The sequence below is a fragment of the Canis aureus genome, chromosome 12 (genome assembly GCF_053574225.1).
Source record: "Canis aureus isolate CA01 chromosome 12, VMU_Caureus_v.1.0, whole genome shotgun sequence".
In the NCBI taxonomy this organism is placed as follows: domain Eukaryota; kingdom Metazoa; phylum Chordata; class Mammalia; order Carnivora; family Canidae; genus Canis; species Canis aureus.
Genome location: NC_135622.1, coordinates 48046074 through 48066617, shown reverse-complemented (window position 1 = coordinate 48066617; position 20544 = coordinate 48046074). Strand labels below are relative to the sequence as shown.

The 20544-nt window shown below is 35.7% G+C and overlaps 2 long non-coding RNA genes across 4 annotated transcripts in view; one reads left to right on the top strand and one right to left on the bottom strand.

Annotated features, from left to right (window-relative positions):
- The window catches only part of LOC144281155 (uncharacterized), a 37883-nt gene extending 24693 nt beyond the window's left edge, over positions 1–13190 (top strand). The window contains exons 2-3 of one of the 2 annotated variants that reach the window (XR_013349602.1): positions 329–439; positions 11035–13190. This is a non-coding gene — a long non-coding RNA (uncharacterized LOC144281155). The remainder of the gene's footprint in view (positions 1–328; positions 440–11034) is intronic. The other variant, XR_013349601.1, reaches the window with a different exon arrangement.
- LOC144281156 (uncharacterized) overlaps positions 1–20544 on the bottom strand; it is a 121735-nt gene that overhangs the window by 19090 nt on the left and 82101 nt on the right. The window lies entirely within an intron of this gene.

Below are 20544 nucleotides of genomic sequence, written 5' to 3'. Positions count from 1 at the left end.
TTCCCTTCACATATGAAAGACTGACACATAAAAGTACACACACGCGTGTACATACAGATGTATGTATAGGTATTTTTTGTGTGTATATATCCATATATATTATATATGATCACATATATAATTTTATAATTTTATATTATAAAAAGTATAAGATATATAATTTTATAATATATAATAATGTACACTACTCAATATTTTAATATATATTTTACATGTACACATTTTATATATAAATGATATATATTATTAATATTATGTAATATCTATATAATATCTCTCTCCATGTGTTTCATGGAGAAACATATGTTTCTATGTGTTTCTATGCTAGACATTGGGAATAACAAAGAGCCTTTGGAGAGACTTGAATCTGTCCCCAAGAGTTCATTCTATGAAGATAAAGGAACATATAAACTGACAGCCCTGTACAATTCGATAAATGGTAAGAGTTTGTGGGGGGAAATAAATGCTTGCCACTTTCTAGGGGAAATAGGAAAGTAGATCTCACAGAGGGCCAAAATCCCTTCTACACAGAAGATTTCACTTGAAAACAGGCCAGGATGAAATAAAAAAAAAACAACAACTCACAAAACAGACCAGAATGAAAGAGATTGTGTGATTTTGATGTAAGATTCAGAGACCTTTCTACCCCAGCCCTCTCAGCCCACAGCTGCTAATAGTAAAAACTCCCAGCTGCCTTAGGCAAGAATGGTTTACATCTATATATGAAGCTGATTTGGGGTTCTTTCTCTGCTACCTTGTCGTGGTGTTTTCTCCCCCTCCAGAAAATTTTAATCTAAAATATTATAAGTTCTTTTTATTGGTAGCATTTCCAAAAGGTGTGAAAACTAAAGCGAAATATGTTTTAAATGTACAGCAACAGCTGTGAGTACCCTGTTTTAAAATGTCTTTTGAAAACACAAATAAAATATTTAGGGTATGTGGGAATATAGTTCAGATTCTCTAAAGCAGGAGTCAGCAAACTATAGCCCATAGGCCAAATCTGACCAGTAGCCTACTTTTGTAAATAAGGTTTTATTGGAACATAGCCATGCTCATTGGTTGACATACTGTCCATGGCTGCTTTCATGCCACAGTTGCAGGGGTGAGTAGCTGCAACACGGACCATATGGCCTACAAAGCCAGTGCTATTTACTATCTGGACCTTGTCAGAAAAAGTTTGCCAACCCCTGATCTATAGCATGGAAAGATGAGAATATTAAACTCAGTATGCCTTAGAGCACTGCTAATCAAATTATGGTCTATGCAAAGATGTCAGTTTCTGATTCGTAAATACAGAAATTGAGAGTAAACATTTAGAAACTTCTATAGTGATTTGACAAAGTAATGTTAATGTATGTTGAATATAATAATAACTAAAATATTGGACTTGTATTTTGTACTTTACATGTTATATTTCTTAAGTAATCTTACCCTTGCAATTTGATTTTATTTTGTCTGTGCATAACGGACTGAAAATTAAAAAAAAAAAAAAGTTTTTCACTACAGACAGTTTGAGCAACACTATCCTAGAGTATAGGTGGCTAAACCCAACCATCAAAGCAGCCAAAATTCACCAGTACAAAAGGCTCATAGTATGGTACCTTTGCTTACAAAATATATAATGTGGAACACTTCTGTCATTTGCTAAATGGAGAAGCATTTCTTTTTTTTTTTTAAAGATTTATTTATTTATTTATTCACGATAGACAGAGAGAGAGAGAAAGAGAGAGAGAGAGAGAGAGGCAGAGACACAGGAGGAGGGAGAAGCAGGCTCCATGCTGGGACCCCGATGTGGGACTCGATCCCAGGACTCCAGGATCGGGCCCTGGGCCAAAGGCAGGCGCTAAACCACTGAGCCACCCAAGGATCCCAGAAGCATTTATTTCTGCATTCAGTTACCTAGCCTATACCATAATATCAGTAAACTTTACAGTGACAGCGGTGCACTCTTTTTCAGCCAAGTTGCAAGGGGAGCAAAGAAAAATACATAAAATCTATCCTAATATTCATCTTGCATTTGCAACCAGAGTTTAGTATAAAACGTGTGTGTATGCATGCGTGCATGTGTGTGATATAACCTAAGGAGATAAGAATGGGGAAATAGAGTCTATGAATTTTGGAAATAATTTTAGATTTTCCAATCACTTTCTTCTTTATTAATGTATATTTAAGTTATATTAGAATTTGATTTCAGATCAGTAGATGTTAAGCAGGAAAAAGATTTCTACTCTCCTAGTTTAAAAAGAAAAACGAAATCTAAGTTGTTAAGTAAGAAATGTCAATTCTGTGTGCTTGAAAATTACTTATCTGTCACTCAAAATCTCTACAAGACCCTAATAATCAGAAAATTTTGTTGCTTGTTGCCATCAATGATTTTAAATGGTTTCATAAGTAGGACTGAATAAATTCAGAACATCTAGTTAGACAATAACCCCCAAAGTGACAGCAGACTGCAAAAGGAATTTGTCTTCCAGGACTCTTGCTCCATTTGTAATATGCACACCTCACAGCCTAATCTGCCAGATTCTCTAAAATGTGGTTGCCTGGATTCATCTCTGCACACCAAAGCCTTCTGTGAGGAGAAGGCCCTTGCTGGGCACCACTGGTAAACAAATTAGAGCAACTCCATTATGTTGTATAGAAGGCCTAGCATTTTTCTCTTGCCGATTGTAATTAAGTTCATCTAAAGGTCGGCTGCGGAGGGCCCTCTGCTATCACGGCTGCTGTATGCGGAGGAGCTTTGTCATATTTAATGCTGCAGCTTTGCTGTGGATAGTTTCCTAAGAACTGGAACCCATCCAGCCCTAGGACTAGATTGCTTTGTGTCTGCGAACACTTACTGCGCATTATTCTCCTCAACTCCTATCACGGCAGCCAAGGAGGAGAAAGGAGGGGAGGAGGTATTCTGTAGCTGCAAACACAGCTGCTTTTGAGGAAGCAATTCCCAATTAATTCACTATTATGAATAGCTAGTTCCCTCTACTCCCATGTGGTAAAGTCCCTTGTAAGTTAAATATAATTTATATTATTAAAATAGTTTATAAGCACCAAGTTAGCATATGGCAAGTGCTTCTCATTCAGATGCTTCTGTGACATCACTGATTGGCAGGCTTCCCTGGTGACACAGATCACAGAAGAGTACCTTTAGTTTTGATCCAGAGGTGCTCTGGTTTCCTTGGTTGAGTGTTAAGCCAAAATGAACAGCTCATGTTTGGGTTTTCAAAAAACGTCCCCCTAAAAGCTGACACCTATCACCTATCCTCATTTACTATTAAGTGACCTAGCCAATTACAGACATGATTCGAAGACCTGGCTTCAGTGCTAAGATATCTGGGTGGCCTCATGTAAGTCTTTTAATCTTATTGAATCACTGTTTCATAATTGGCAAAATGAAGAAGTGCTATTATTCAATCTCATTAGGTGACAATCTGGTTAATCACCCGAAGTGGTGCGCTTTTGTAGATGAAAGAGGTCACTGGGATAACAAATGGAAATCAGGACTGTTGGAGCAAGTTGAAATCTATGGTCCACTTTCTAATGCCAATTGTTTCAGGAAACCAAGGAAATTAGGTATGCTTAAAAAGCCCTCCTGAGTCCAGAGTTACCTCAGCCTCATTAACATCCTCTTCCTTCTTCCAAAACTCTTTAACTAGTCCCTCTTTATTAAAAAAAAAAAAATCTGTTTATATTTATTTGAGAGAGAGATGGAGAATGAGAGGGGGGAGAGAGAGAGAGAGAGAGCACCTGTGAGTAGGGAAGAGGGGCAGAGGAAGAGAGACTCTGGAGCAGACTCCCTGCTGAGTGCAGAGCCTGAAGCAAGTCTCCATCCAGGACCCATGAGATCATGACTTGAGCCAAACCCAAGAGGTGAATGCCTAACCCACTGAGCCAGTCAGACACCTCTAACTAGTTCCTTTCTTATTTTTTTTTTTTATTTTTTATTGGTGTTCAATTTACTAACATACAGAATAACCCCCAGTGCCCGTCACCCATTCACTCCCACCCCCCGCCCTCCTCCCCTTCCAACACCCCTAGTTCATTTCCCAGAGTTAGCAGTCTTTACGTTCTGTCTCCCTAATTAAAAGCAGAGAGTCAAACTCAAGCAAATAATAACTCTAAATAATAAAAAACTCTAGCAAATAGTAACTCTAACAAAGAAAAAGTCAATTATCTAGAAAGTAATATGCAGACTTAACTGTTAGAAAATTAGTATGAAACTATGAATGTTATCCCATTCAAGAAAGCCCAAGAACATTTTAGAATAAAAGTACATATACATATATTTCCTGACAATCACAGTCAGTAGTGCAATGCCCAAGGCCTAGATAGGCTCAGGAAGCTTCTGAGGCATCAGTACGTTGAACTTGGTGTTCTGTGCTCTGCTAGTGCAACGGTTTCTTTTTGCATGAGACCCTACAACAGGAAACAAGTGGAAATGTGTGGAGACGTCCTGGGCAAATAGTGCATCCATTCTAGCCCAAGTGTTAGCTCTTCAGGTATAAAGAATTCATTTTCCAAACATGACCTCTGACCTCTATAATTAGAAAATCTTACAAAAGATAGACTCCATCTATCCAAATGACCTGAATTATGTTTTTTAAACAATAACATCTTTCACAACCATGATACATTGTCAAAATGATGAAATGGACATCAGTACATTGTTTTCAGGTAAACTGTAGACTTTATTTAGATTCTCAATTAAAGGGGCACCTGGGTGGCTCCGAGGGTTAAGCATTGGCCTTTGGCTCAGATTATGATCCCAGGGTCCTGGGATTAAGTCCTGCATCAGGCTCCCTACTGAGCAGGAAGTCTGCTTCTCCCTTTCTCTTTGCTCCTTCCCCCTCTTACTTCTCCCTACTCTCTCTCTCTCTCTCTCTCAAATTTAAAAAAAAAATTAAATTCTCAATTATCATTTATTTATAATTCTTTTTTTTTGGCTCTCCAGTAACCATTTACTTTTAGAAGTATCTTGATCTCCCCAAAAGTCGTTTATGTATTTCTCAAAAACACACAGGGAGAAGCCCGTGGCAGTAACAAAATGGTTAATCTCAATATCAGGAGAATCACTTTTTCCTACGAAGATGGTTGGCATTGAGTATGTATGTGTGTGTGGGGGGGTGATATTTGTTTTCTCCCCTTTAACCAATTTCACAATTGAATGAGCCTCAAGCTTATCTCTTGCTTCAGCAATTCAGAGAGACGCCCACCACAGAGCTGTACCCAGCACTTACTGATAATCTAAGTACTGCATGTAATAACCCCCTCTGTGCTCCCAGGGGAATATCCTCACAGAGTCAGGAGGTAGTGAAGCAGAGCATTTATTTCCAGATACAGCCATGCTTGTCTTTGGTCAAATTGTGCTTTCTTTCTCCCACCCCCCAAGTACTGCCCATTTCATCTTCTAAATCACTGTCTTGAGGCTTCCTTCACAAAAAGAGCAGAGTAGTCTCGCAAGTGGCTAACACAAGGATCTGGAAACCAGAATTTGTGGCTGGAATCCTATTTTAGCTGTGGTATATTTGGCACAATAGCACTTGGCTTTCTGGAAGGTAGTAGCAATGGAAAGAACACAGAATCCAAAGCCTTCCAAACCCGTTTTAATCCAGGCTTGAACTCGTGTCTACTGTGTGACCTTGGGAAATGGCTGGCAGTCTCTGTGTCTACACTTCCTCCTTTACACAGCAGTAACAGCGCTCACTTGTGTTGTTGTGAGTAGTCAAATGGCACATGCTTGTGTCTGACAGGAAGCTCCACATGTACTACTTAACCAGGTCTGTTGTCAGGAAAAGAAGACTAGGGTGCTAAATTGACATTCACAGTGGCAACTGAAGTTATTGAATCTGTTGTTCTCGAACTCGGTTTCTTTCTGAGGAATTCTTGCTAGACTCTCGCGGCTGTTACAGGTCCTACGTTTATCCTTTAACCAGAAGTTTCCAGTTCTAACTGGGACCCAAAGCAGAAAATCATCAGTATCCAGTCATCAAAGGTTTTCAGTTTGGTACCCAGGACCCTTATGTGACTATCTTCACTCCCAGGCTTGGAGATTTCCAGGGTCCTTGATCTTCGACTGAACTCCAGTTTTAACCTGGCTGCCATGACCTTGGGTGACCAGAGCCAACTTTATGCAGACAAACTTGACCTTCACTGCTCTTCAGCATACATCCTGTCTCTCTTATCTGCTTGGTTTCTACTCTGGAACCTCCTTAATGTAATGGGCAGCTCTCTTGTCTGTGGAGAGCTCTGTCTTGCTTTGTCTCCAGATCAGTTTTTGAATCCTATCAGAGGTCCTGTCTATCTCCCACCCCTCCTGACTTTGAGGGCTCGACCGAGGATAGCACCAGGTGCTACTTGGTGCTCTAAATATTCCTAAGTCTCTGCTTTGGGTCCCTAAAAGAAGTGTAAACATCCCCACAATTTTTTTACTACCTCTAAATTACACACACACACACACACACACACATCCAGGATGTCTTTAATCACCACTTTTAAATTGTTCTTTATAAGGCATTTCTTATACAAAGCATAATTTTGAAGCCTTTCTGCAAGCAAAATCATTTCAGTGGATCACTGTGTCTCATTATACTGGGTAGTCAGACAACACCTTTTTCACTTCCAGGAGGGAGTCAAATTTTAAAAGTATGGTAGAGGGGCACCTAGGTGGCTCAGTGGTTGAACATCTGCCTTTGGCTCACGGTGTGATCCCAGGGTCCTGGGATGGAGTCCTGCATCAGGCTCTCCGCAGGAAGCCTGCTTCTCCCTCTGCCTATGTCTCTGCCTCTCTGTGTCTCTCATGAATAAATAAATAAAATCTTAAAAAAAAAAAAAAGTATGGTGAAGTTTCCAGTAGGGAAAGCTAAAGAATATGGAAAATATTTTGGAATGTCTTGGGCACACACACAAAAATCATAAGCTGAGTCTGTTCACATGTTGAAAGGTCTCTTCTGGGCATGGAGGCAGAAACTAGAATATGAGTGTTTGGAACTTTGAATAACTTGGTTCTAGAAAATTCGGTCTACCTCAATGTGTATAAATCTCACAGGACAGTGTCTCTAATTTTCATGTTAATCAAAGTGCTTTATAATTTTCCAAAATAGAATGTGGGAGCCTCTAACAATGGTTTTGTAATATTTAACAATTTTTTTTCAGTGCTATTTTTAGAGGAACAAAGTCAGAAAACTAGAAATAATACTATAAAAAACACTCATGTTTCCAACACCCTAAATTGGTGGCTGTTTACATTTTGTCTTTTTTTTTTTAATTTTGTCATGTATTTAATTAAAAATAAATCTTTAGAGATAGTTGTGTTTTTCCTCTTCTGGCCAATTCCATTACCTATGCTCCTTCTCAGAGGTAACGGATACCATAGATTTAATATCTTTCTACTCTTCTTATACATATAATATGGCCTTTTGTATATGTGCTTTAAAATGTGTAATAAGTAGCACTACTTATTACTGTACCTGTTTATCCATATCAGCTTGCTTTTATCTCTCAGTTTCATGGTTTCACTATGTATGTATGTGTGTTTGGGTCTATTCCATACTATACATAGACCACATTGTAATATTTGTTTATGTCCAATTGGCATTTAAGTTATTTCCAGGGTTTTTTTTTTTACTACTATAAAGCATACAGTAGGGGATGTACTTATCCAAAAATGGAAATTACTGAGACATGGAACATGTACATTTTTAATGTTACTAGACAGTGCAAAATTGCTCTCCAAAGTGGTTGCAACAATTTATACTCCCCAAAACGATTTATGAAAGTACCAATTTCCCTTCCAAAAACTTGCTATTTTCAAAAATGTTATTGATTGAAAATTTGACTACTGGAAAACCATCACTGTTGTTTTAATTTACAATCCCAGTTATTAAGGATGTTGAATGACTTTTCATATGTTTAGTTGCTTTTCAGGGTTCCTTTCCTATGAGCTGCCTGTTTGTAATATTTGTACATTTTTCAACAGTAGGATATCTTTTTTCATCGATTTCAAGTGTTTTATATATTATAAATTTTATAGCTGATACTAATTTTTGCAGACTGGTTTTATTCTAGTCTGTGATGCATATTAATTAGGACACAGGGTGTGGTACTATAACACAGTGGTTCCAATATATAGTGGCTCAAACAAGACAGATGTTTCATTATCTCTAATATTAAAAAGCCCAGGTTCTCACAACAAGGCTGGTGCCATGGCTCTGTGTTGTAAGAGATTCAAGCTATTTCTACCTTGTTTTTCTGTGGACCTTAAAACATCTATCTCATAGTCCAGGATGACAGATCCAGGTCCCACCATAATGAAAACATGTTGCTGGCAAGAAGGGAAAAACTGTAAGAGGAGGGCATACTTTTCCTTCATAAGGACGTGACTGAATCAAAATGAAGCACTTGCTCTCATTTTGCATTGACCAGAATTTAATTATACGGCCACACTTATCTGCAATGGAGTTTGTGAAATATAGTCCTTGGCTGTATGGCATTGTGCACAGCTGAAATTCTCAGAAAGAAGAAAGAGGGCCCATGTTTCATTTTCCCTATTTTTTCCAACTACAGTTGCTATAGCTCATTGGAAAATTCAGTGTCCTTTGTCTTCGTCTTTCTGCAAAGAAGGCCAGCCTCCACCACTATGTTCCCAGGTTTGGGGCAACTTAGAAAGCAAGGTTCCTCTCCCTCTGTCTTTTAAGAATCTTGGAAATACAAGTATATTTCCAGAAAAGCAAGACTAGAATGAGTAGTATTTTCTCCTAGGGCTCCTGCTTCAACTGTAGTTTGGTTACTACCTTTCTTAAACTCCTTTTCTTCACAGAAAAGGTGACAGCAATCCAGGGTTATGAATATTCTATGCAATAGCCATTTGAGATGAACTCTTTGCATCAATTTCTAAACTAAAAATAATAATAATAATAATTGCTTTTGCTTGTTGCCATAAATTTAAATAATGTTTGAGCATCATTCTTCCACTCAAGGTGACATTAGTGATAAACCTGGGATGGGTGCTCTGTAAATATTAATAACATATCAAAATGTGTAATTTGTCAGTCAATATTACTACAAAATTGGCCTGAATAATGGAATATGAGGCACCAGTGACCATCAGAACAAACTCAAGACGTGCCCAGATTGATTAAAAGAATGGAGGAAAATAGTTAATATACAATTGCTTTTTAAATGTCTTTGCATTATTTGGTTGAAAGATTACTGCTGGCATCATAGCACTACATTTTTATGCCATTCAAAGTATCTTATTTTTCTAGGAAGGATGTTAAGAAAATATAATTCACAATTTTTTATAACTAACACATTATATTTATAACTAGGAAATAATACACATTAATAATGGTTCAGGAATTTTGTCTTTTAAAATAAAAAAAGAAAATTGCAAAATGGAAATTGTAAGCAATATAAAATCTAACCCTCCATTCAAGACATATAGACATGATAGATAAAATATATTCTAAAATTGAGATAAAGAAATGTACTCAGTCATGAGCACAATTTCTGAGTAATACAGAGAAAAAAAAAAAAGAATCTATGGAAAATAAGGACCATGTAGAGATAGTCTGGTCTAATTTTCAGTGCCAACCAAGAAACAGAAGCCAAATGCATCTCATGCTTGGTAAGAAACAGAACCCAGTTCCCTAAATGTATATAGAGATTAGAACCCTTCACTTTTTCAGCACATTGAACTCATCCTCAATATCATCTCATCCTCTATGTGAGCTCTGGACAGTGGGGAATACCTAGAAGACGGGTTTGTATTTTTTCACAGTTACATGTCCTTCACCCATTCTGAGTGTGTGTTTTCTGAAAAATTTCTTGCTTGAGATTTCTATAACACATAGATATTTTGATTTGAGACCAACGAAACCTGAGATTTAGATCTCAACAGAGAATCAAAGACCGGTGGATGGATATATTGATATAGATTACATTATCTTTATAATATTAAGTATGATATAATATTTCCTCAATAATTTTCTCAAACATACTCAAGCAACAGTCTCTTTAAAACATATACATACATTTGGGGTGCCTTGGTGGCTCAGTCAGTTAAGTATCCTATTTGACTTCAGCTCAGGTCATGATCTCAGGGTTGTGAGATTGAGGCCTGCATTGGGTTCTGCACTGGGCGTGGAACCTGCTTGGGATTCTTTCTCTTTCTCCCTCTCTTCATCCCTGCCCTACCCCACTCATACATCCTCTTTCTCAAAAATTATATAAATTATATATACACACACACACACACACACACACATTTAAAGCACATGTATATGTTTCTTTTTAGAAAAATCCTTCTGAATTCCAGAATTCTAATGAAGATGTTCCACACTATTCAATTTGCTGCTGCCATGAAAACACGCACAAGCAAACAGAACATTGGTGAAGGAGGCAATGAGGAGACTTTACATTATGTTTACGCCACGATGAAAATATACTGAATGAAATGCATCTGTTGTGTGACTGGTTACCGTGTTGCTCTGTTTAACTGATTATATACACTTGTGAAAGCTTTAAAGCATAGAGGTGTATTGTGTATATTTGATTAAATGTTGACTTTGTGGTCGTTGTTTTTTTTTTTTTTTCTCAATGCCAGTACCAGTAAGATGCTCAGTCCAGGCTGGAAGAAATGCAAACTAATACATCTGAGGTTGCTAATATATGCCAGACACTGGAGTATGTGCTTAAATCTCTTGACTCATTTTACATATATAGCAACTACTTGAGTAGATATAATTTTATTTTACTACTTGAGGTAGGTATAATTTTATTTTACAAATATCACAAATTAGGAAATTGAATCTCAGAGAAGTAGACCTTCCCAAGTCTTCTAGCTATGAATGCAAGAATAGTATTTGAATCTAAGGTTCTATTCCAAAATACACACTTTCTACAGAAAATCCTTTTTCCTAGAATTTAATGCTCTACTGGAATATGCCTTTAATAGCAATGTACAATTCAGCATGTATCCTTTTAGTCACATTTTTACAAATATAATCTTTCATCCAAATCTTTTTATTTTTTTTTCAGCAGCTACTGGCAATAGTTACTCATTTTGAGTAACAAGAAAAGAGAAAATTGTGGAGCAGAAACTCCTTTGTTTTCAAACTGGGAAAGAAATGTGTAGGTGAAGTTCTGAGAGATGCTGCATCTTGGGATTATATTAACTCAAGTGATACAAGATAAAGCCAAATGCATTCTAAATGCAAGAGAAATTATCGCAAAATTTATCATATTTGATGTACTTAAAAATGGATCCTCTGCCTTAGATTCACAAGGAAAAATAGAAATACAAAGTCATCTAGTATATTAAGTTTGAAATCTGGCCTCAAACCTGCATTCACTCAGCCTACCATGTATTTCCATGACAAGAACGTCTCCCTCGGAAAAGTTTCCTTAAACCAGGCTGCGATTACATCTACTACAGACTAATAGCATTTTTAGTTTTGACTAGGTATTTCCAGTTGAAGAGGCAATATATTTCAAGCCAATAATGGACATGGGATTACATCGGCACATAGCTTCTTAATATCAAGAGGAAACTCAGACGACTAGTTGCAGTGACCATTCTCCTCAGAATTTTCAAAGTAGTTCCAATTTCAAAAGCTATGTCCCATTGTCACTTTATATGTTTAATCAAGCATATTTCTCATGATCATTGGTCTTTCTTAAATCAGACGAATGCAAGTATATCCTCTTAAAGAGTATTAATTAAAGAACTCAAGTAGGTGCCATTTAGAAGATCTATTCAAACTTTTAAGTCTCTTGTTCAATAAAAAATTCACCCACCAAGAAAAGCCATATCCCACTGAACCCTTTCAAATATATTACATAAAGCAGGGCAGGCATGTAGTTTTTCACATAGTAGGTACACACAAATAGCAATTTTAAGTATTATCATTTCCATTTCAAGGGATCCTCTGCTTTTTCAGGAAATATATAATGATATACATTGTAAAATATTAAGAACACAGAGCATGTAAAATTTTAATGTGCACACAAAAGTCTTTTACAACCTCCTCACTCACTAAGTGGTCCCACATTAAAGTAAAATAAATCTTCACCCAAAGAGAAAGCACTTAAAATGTGCAGCTTTTTCAGATTTTAGTTCCCCAAAGAATTCATTTTTCTTAATAGTGTCAGATATAATAAAACCATCCGTTTCAAGGAAAAAATAATTAAAGCACTTAGCATGATGTTTTACTTTCAGTATTTAAAAATCAGCCATTTCTTATGATCAGTAATTTGGGATTCCATTAGATTTTATGATACTAAATATAGATATACACAATAGATACTAATGACTCTGGACTCTCAGACACTTGTTACTTAAGTTATAAACCAGGAAATCTGCCAAGAACTTATGTTCTTAAAAATTATGCAGAGAATGCAAAATGATGATGAAATAGGACACAAAGGAAGAACACAGATCCTACAAAATGATGTTTTCCATGTGTTTCATATTCTTTGAAAGCCAGAGCCATGTTTATACAGATAATCCTAGATGATTAGTTGTTTTTATCCATTCATTTCAGTATGTACATTTAATATATACATATAAATATAGAGAGAGTGCATACTAGACAGTATCCTTTGTTCCAAGAATTAAAAAAAAAGAAAAAAAGTTCCAGTCCTTGACCTTAAAATGCTTACAAACTAGTTGAGAACAATATAAAATAAAATAATTATAGCTCTAAGTGCTAAGGCAAAAAGGGACAGGTAGTGAGCACTGGGAAGAAGTGTTTGCTTGTGAAGGCGATCTGCAAAGATTTCAGAGTGTAAAGATGAACATGTGGGATAAGGCGATAATTCAGTACCGTAAGAGAAAGATCTTACAGAGGCAACTCCGGTCTCTGCTAGTGGGGAGGGTATTTTAAATGTATGCTTCTCAATATGTTTTCCTTCAAGAACCAGACTGGAAGCCCATAAAATACTTGCATAAATTTCCAGATTTTACCTGGAACTGTTGGATCAGAATCCTTAAGGATGAGGCCAAAACACATGCATAATCTATAGCTGGGCAGAACTTGTATGTTGTATCAGATGCACAGAGGTGCAGTGACAAATCATTTAGAGCTAACAATGGTTTCTTATGACCTCTTCCTTAGAATCTACTACCTATAATATCTTCTGTTACAAGTAAAAATTTTTCTGAGTTGATGACTTTAAATATCTTTATTTTAAATAATAAAAATACAACAGATTCCTCAATCAAAGCATTGTTCACAATGACAGACATTTCCTATCCTTTCTTGAATAAAATCAGCTTCCTAAAATCCGTGTCATTTTCAGAACTGTGTTAATTGTTCTATTCATTGCCACTGGATGAAGAGCGACACTGTTCATGGTGGCTGGGGGCAGTTAGGTTTCTAATGAGCAGAAATATCTGTGAGGTCATTAAATAGCATGCATTTAAATTAGTCTGCACCAATATCTCTATTATGTTAATAGCAATAATAATAAATCCCTACCATTTGCATATCACCTTTAAGATGAAATCTAAAACAACTTTAAAAGTAGAAACACCTGGTCATAATTTGCAATACCTTACAGTAAATCTTAGCTGTTATCTATTACTCAATAATTTAAATCTGATTATATCTCCCTGATCTAAATAACAAATTTCTCCCAATTCCCTCCTTAAAGTTAGAAGCCTTCTCATCTTCCTTTGTTTCAGCGATAAGCATGAACAGAGAGAATAGTGTCCCATTATAGAAAAAGTAAAAAGCAAAATAACAACAACAAAAATACTATATGAGGAAGTGTAGTCCTTAAGTGGCAGCTTAACTTTTAACAGGAATTTGCCTTGTTGCTCTTTGCCTTGTTTCCTACTTGCCATGTAGCATCTTTAAAGATCACTAAATCATTGTTTAACTTCTTGATGTACATCTATAGTTAGTTAAAAACAGTTTCATTGTGGCTGTTATTTCTTCTTCCTATCTAAAGAGTCAAAATTTGGGATAATTTTGTTGAGTTTTCTTATCCCGAACTCTAACATAATTTATGAGGTTAATAACATAAGTAAAAGACACTCCTAAATTTTAGATTAGTTGGAAGTTTAATATCTTCTTAAAGCTTTATCATCAGAAATTTCTTGAGATACACCATTATCTGAAATTTATAATAACGTTTAAAAAACAGATCTATGTTTGCCTTTATGTATACTATATTTTTACCATACTGTCAATTCCTAAAACAAACAAATAGAAGTAGAAATTAACATATTTGCAATATAAATAAAAGTACATTTAGGGCAAGGAAAAAGTTTGTCAAATATATGCTCACTTTGGGACACCTGGGTGGCTCGGCAGTTGAGTGTCTGCCTTTGGCTCAGGGTGTGATCCCAGGATCTGAGATCAAGTCCCACATTGGGCTCCTAGCAGGAGGCCTGCTTCTCCCTCTGCCTGAGTCTCTGCCTCAGCGTGTGTGTGTGTGTGTGTGTGTGTGTGTGTGTGTGTCATGAATAAATAAATAAGATCTTTAAAAAAATATATACTCACTTCTTTAGAAAGAAGAAATTCTATAGAATTTCATATAGCCTCTTCCTAAAAGGACACAATCCAAAACCAAACAGCAGAAATGATAGCCATTATTATTCATGGTAAAAGTAGTGACTCTAAAATTTTATTATTTAACAAAAAAAAAGAAGGTTGGACAAATAATATTTCATTAATTTCAAAATTGCTACTGTATGCCAAAAAGCTTTGCCATATATCTATGATGTAAATATGAATAAGCCATATTCCTTGAGCTTCTCATTATCTGGCAGTGGATTTAAAAAACTAGAATAAATAACTTAGTTCACAAACTTGGAACTTCCTGGTACAATGAACAACTTCAGATATTTATGTTTCTCAGCTATTGTATGTGCGTAATTAGCCCTAGGCATGAGCCTTTTACTTGTTTTATATCAATACATGGCTTGGCTAATAATGTCCTAGTTTGTTTCTTTGTAATGAATTCTTGTGATTCTTGTTTGGCAATTCTCCAAATTTGTGTTTACCCATGAAGATAGGAATGGCATCATGGAACCTTGGCCCATTCAGCCACTTAATTAGGTGAGTGTCATTGTAGTTAACAAAATAAGAATGCAAGTTTGGTAATTCAAGGAATGTTTTTCACCACCTTCCAACATTCTTTAAATTAGCTTGTAACTATACACATTTCTAGACCTGCTCCAGATGTAGACCTAAAATAACCTCAAAATCATAAACACTTTAATTTTCTCTTATCAGATCATCATGTTTTGTACTTTTGAAGTTCACTTTCTTGTTTGAGGAATTGGACTAAATTAAAAAGAAAAACGACACACAAATGTAAAAAGCTTAAATAAGAGCCAGATGTCAAGAAAATTGCAGCCAGACTCTGAAATATATTTGTAAAAATTTCTAAGGGAAATGTCGAAAGAATAGAAAAGTTCAGGAAGATAAACCTGGATGATTGTAGTTGTCAGTTAGCCTCTTGACTGGGGAATGCCAATATATGACCTCTGGCTTGGGGCACCTGGCACTGGGACCACCTTTGTAGCAGCTGGTTTCTAGAGAATCAAATGAGATTTGGCAGGTTACAGCAAGTATAAAAATTATTGGCAAGTAGGGATGCCTGGGTGGCTCAGCAGTAGAGTGCCTGCCTTTGGCTGAGGGCATGATGCTGGGGTCCCGGGATCAAGTCCCATATCAGGCTCCCTGCATGGAGCGTGCTTCTCCCTCTGCCTGTGTCTCTGCCTCTCTTTCTCTCTGTGTCTCTCATGAATAAATAAATAAAATCTTTAAAAAATTATTGTCAAGTAAAATTTTCCTTATTTGTTTACCTTTCTTACTTATCTACTTTTTGAGCCATACAATTTTGTCACTTAAACATTTTTGTTAGTATTTTAATTATGTAACTTAGTTCCTCCAAACTTTAACTTTATTGGCAAATTAGTCCAACCTCCTACAAAACAGAGACAAGCACCTTACAGCACTCCTTCAGGTTATGATCTATAGACTGGGTAAGCAGTATCAATGGAAAGAACCACAGCTTTGTGAAGAAATTCATGCCGATGTGAGACTGATAATTTCCACATATACATCTTTTTTTTTTTAATTCTAGCAAATCATTGCTATTAATTCATTCAATAAATATTTCTTAAATGTCTACAATGAGCTAGGCAAATGTATGAATAATTCTAGACTTGTGGCAAGTGCTATCATTAATACAGGAAAGTCAGGTGATGGAAAAAAATCATATGTTCAGGTAAACGACTTGAGATGAAGCGGTTGTCGGTTTTGATGAAACCTGAAGGATGAGAAAGAGCTGGCCTTGTAAGAATGAAATATGGTACAATGGTACTAGAATCCAGGCAAAGCATCTGGAAAATCCAGTCTCTGAAGTCAGAAAGGACATGACCAAAAGAAGGAGAGACTATCATAAAGTAAGAATAGATAGAGATCAGGGCAAGATCAGGCAGGGCCAAGTAGGCCAAAGAAAGGAGTTTGAGCTTTGTTCTAAAATGAGTAGGGAATGACTGATAGTTTTCAAATTGGGAAATGATATAGTTTTACTCATGTTAGAAAAATATCAGTCTGGTTGTTTTGAAGAAAATGAAACAGAGTGGAGTAAATATGAAAGATCAAGAAGCTCTAGAAACTGTCTTGATGAGATATGATTATTTCTGAGAATATGATCATAAAAGTACTTGTCAAGAGGAAAGGAAAGTACAAGGCATATTTGGTGGAGATACTCATGACTTGTCAATAAGTTTGATTTTGTGAATGAGGTAAAGAGAAGACTCAAGGATGTGTTTTAGGTTTGTGATTTGATCAAGTGAGTAGTATCTGCACTCTTAAAAGAGATGAGGAAGAATAAGAGAAAAGGTGTTTTCTGGAAAAGTTTCAAAATGAGAAGCTTTGCTCATGTTAAATTTGAAATGTCCTTGAAACATCTAAATGTAGACATGCAGTAGACAAGTCTGTAACCTATACTTTCAGTGTAGCAATCTAGCTGGAGATAAGAATCTTGTGGTTGTCAAAAGTATAGTAAAGAATGGATCACCTTAGGGGTAAAAGTAAAGAAAAATAAGGCTCTATATTATTTTGTGATGCAGTTCTTCTAGTAGGCAAATAGTCAAAAAGGAGAAATGAGTCAAGGAAGATAGTCAAATGAAAGCCGGGAAGAGGGTATGGTGTCTTGTTGGTCAAGAGAGGAACATCCTGCATCAAGGAGAAACTGAAGAGTTTGGGTTGGACAAGGACAGAAAAGTGACCATGGACAAGAACACTTTCAGTGGAGTGATGAGGATTTGATTGACAGGGAAGGAACTGGGAACATCCTGCATAGAAAACTATTGTGAAAAGTATTGCTCCAAAGGGAGAGGAAAGGAGTAGGAATGTAGTCAGAGGGACACGAGGAGAAAGGGGACTTTGTTTTGTTTTGCTTGTTAGTTTTTGTTTTTTTCTTAATGAGAGATTCTAAAGCATGTTTCTTTGTTTATAGAAATAAGAAAACAATACAACAGAGACTGCTGGAACAGAAGAGGAGAAATAAATAAAGGAACAAAGCCCTTGACAAGGCGAGGAGGATTGAGACCCAGGGTCCAAGGGGAGAGACTGGCCCACTAGAGGGGTCTTTTGGTAGGCGATGTCTTTTTCATAGGATTTGAAGTCATTCTTTTCTAAATTAGGCCGGAAAAGTCAGTCATCCAATATTTGAAGGTTACCAATTCATCTTGAAGAAAACGTCCTTCAGAGCAGAAATGTGAAATGCATTTTTTTTTTTTTTTACCTCTCTGAATCCCTAAGGGAGAAGTTTGTTCTGGTTCACAAAGACCTACATTCAAGAGTTGCCTACATTCAAGGCAAGTAAGAAACATGCTTGGAAAAATAATGAAGAATCCTGAGGGATTGTGCAGAGAAAAATCACCAGATTTTGAAATAAGACAAATGAAAGTTAGTTGGGCTTTTATTTAACAACTGTATAGTAATTTGAACTTGGTGACATGAAGTAGTGTAAGTAAAATCCTAGCTAATAGATATCACTGTCCATTATAAACAATATATGTTGCAATTAAAAGAAAACCTAACCTGGGTGGGCATTAATAAAAATGGAATCTACTAGAATCTGTATATTTCAGGGACAATATTTAGGCATGCCTTGGCTCAGAGTTCAAACAAAGTGATCAGGGCCTGCTTCTTCTCTCCCTATATAAATCTATTTTGCTATCTCAATTCTGAAGCACTGTGCATCCTTGTGTCTCACAGAAGATGATTGCACAAAGTTCTTTTTCTAATGCCAATTGGAAACATATAAAGAAAAATGACAAGCAACAAACTGAGAGAAGAACTTGAAACATAATAAGCCAATTATATATGAAGTGCATTTTTCTAAAACTCAAAAATTCTGATAGATAAAAATGGCAAAGGGTACAATGGGGTAGTAGTGACTAGGATGAGAAACATAAATTGTTTGAAAACACTGATGCTGTTCAATACTAATCAAAATCAAGGAAATTCAAAATGAAATCACAATGACACACTATTGAATATGCACTAGACTAACCCAAATGAAAATGTAGTGATAGAACAATGAAACTTTCACTCTTGGTGGTGGGAGTGTCCATTGTCACAGTTACATTGGAAAAGGTTTGACATCACCTAGTAAAGCTGTTGAATGCACATACCTACACCTGGCCTTTTCATACCTACATATATATCTCAGGGAGATTGGCCACCAAGAGTCAGGTACAAAATGTTCAAAACAGTAATAATGATGCAAAAATTCAACAGAAGACAAGAAACACCAGTAAATAAATAAATGGTGCTATGTATTATATGCATATGGCACTATAAAGCAGTGAAAATAAATGAATTATAGCAAAGCAGTCACAACATGGATCTCAAGAATAAAATGTTTAACCAAAATAGCTGGTCAAAGGGAATGATTCTATGTATGCAAAGATTAAAATGAAGAAAATTTCACAAATATTATTTAGCATTATATACATACATATTAGAACTCTATAGAAAGATAAAAAATTAGTGCATTTAAGGGAATTGTTATTCCTGTGGGGGAGCAGTAAAGAGGATGAGATAAGATGGTAGGACTTTTAATTCATTGGAAGACTTTTATTTATTAAGTTCAGAGTTGGATACATGTGTGCTCAATTCTTATTATTTTACTCTGCTATAGATAGTATGTACTTTTCAGTGTATACAATGCATTTCACAATAAAAAAGTTAACCATGTAACATTAACCAAATCATTATACAGTACACCTAAATTGTTAATTATATTTGTAACACCTATGATGTGCTAGTAAATCTTGTGTGTTAACGCACCTTTTCCAAAGTACTTAGCAATAATTTCTATACCTATAAAAATTGTACTTTCCTTTTGACCCCATAATATTACTACTTGTCTTTATTATAAGGAAAAAAATATGGAAGATCAAAATCTTTCCTCTTTTTCCACATGCATTATCTATCATTCTAATTATATGCATTATCTAACATTCTAAACTACCATGATATCAAACAACCTGCTTCTTCCAACTTAGCTTCTATTCCTTTCCATAAGCTTCCAAATTCCACAAAAAGTCTTGTTTAATTTCTTCAGAATGGGTTCCCTCCCTACCTTGTCTTCCTACTAAACCGTTCTTTAACCTTTAGGCCTGAATGCAAGTGTTATTTCATCCTATCAACTGACCTTGGTCCATATATAATGATTATGTTTTCCTCCATTGTGTTTACATAGTTGTACATTCATCTGTTATGATATTATAATATGGTTCACATAATTTCCTATGAGATTGTCAGCTCCATGAAGCTAGACAGTAGTTTATTTAGATCTAAATCTCCCCAACTGTAAATACTATAAATTATTGTTTAATAAATATGTTAATTGAAAGGAAAATAGACTATATGTTCACATCAGCATTGTATATCAGTGAAAACAACAACCCAAATTTCTACTGGGGGAGAGAGGGACATGGTCTGTTAATTACAATGTATCCATTTGATGAAGTATTGCACACTCATTAAAATGCTATTGTAAAATCAAATGCTGAAAAATCCTAAGGATATAATGAAACTAATCTAGTTCATGAAAAAGAAGGAAATTTTATTGAAGATCTTACATAATAACTATGCAAAAATGTACATACATGAAAGGAATCAGGAGGCAAAATGAAATAACCTAAATATCACAGAAATATAAAAATGGTTGATTGTAGATTCTTTGTTGAATTTTTTTCTTCAGAATAAATAATTTTTTAGATTATATTTAAAATTTAATATTTTAGATACAATTGACTGAAATTCCATTCACATAGTATGATAGCTTTTTCAGAGTGCTCTCTGCTCACCTTCTTAGAACACTGAAATATATACACTGGAAACTTAAAAAACAGCTTTGGGTGGACACTTAGAAACGTTTTCTAGCTCCAGCCTATCAAATGATAGTGCGATTTTAAAATAATAACTCAAAAATAAGCACTTAGTAATGAATTTTCAATAGTAATGCTAGTCATCAACTAGTAAAGAAAGGAAAAAAGCTTCTCAAAAT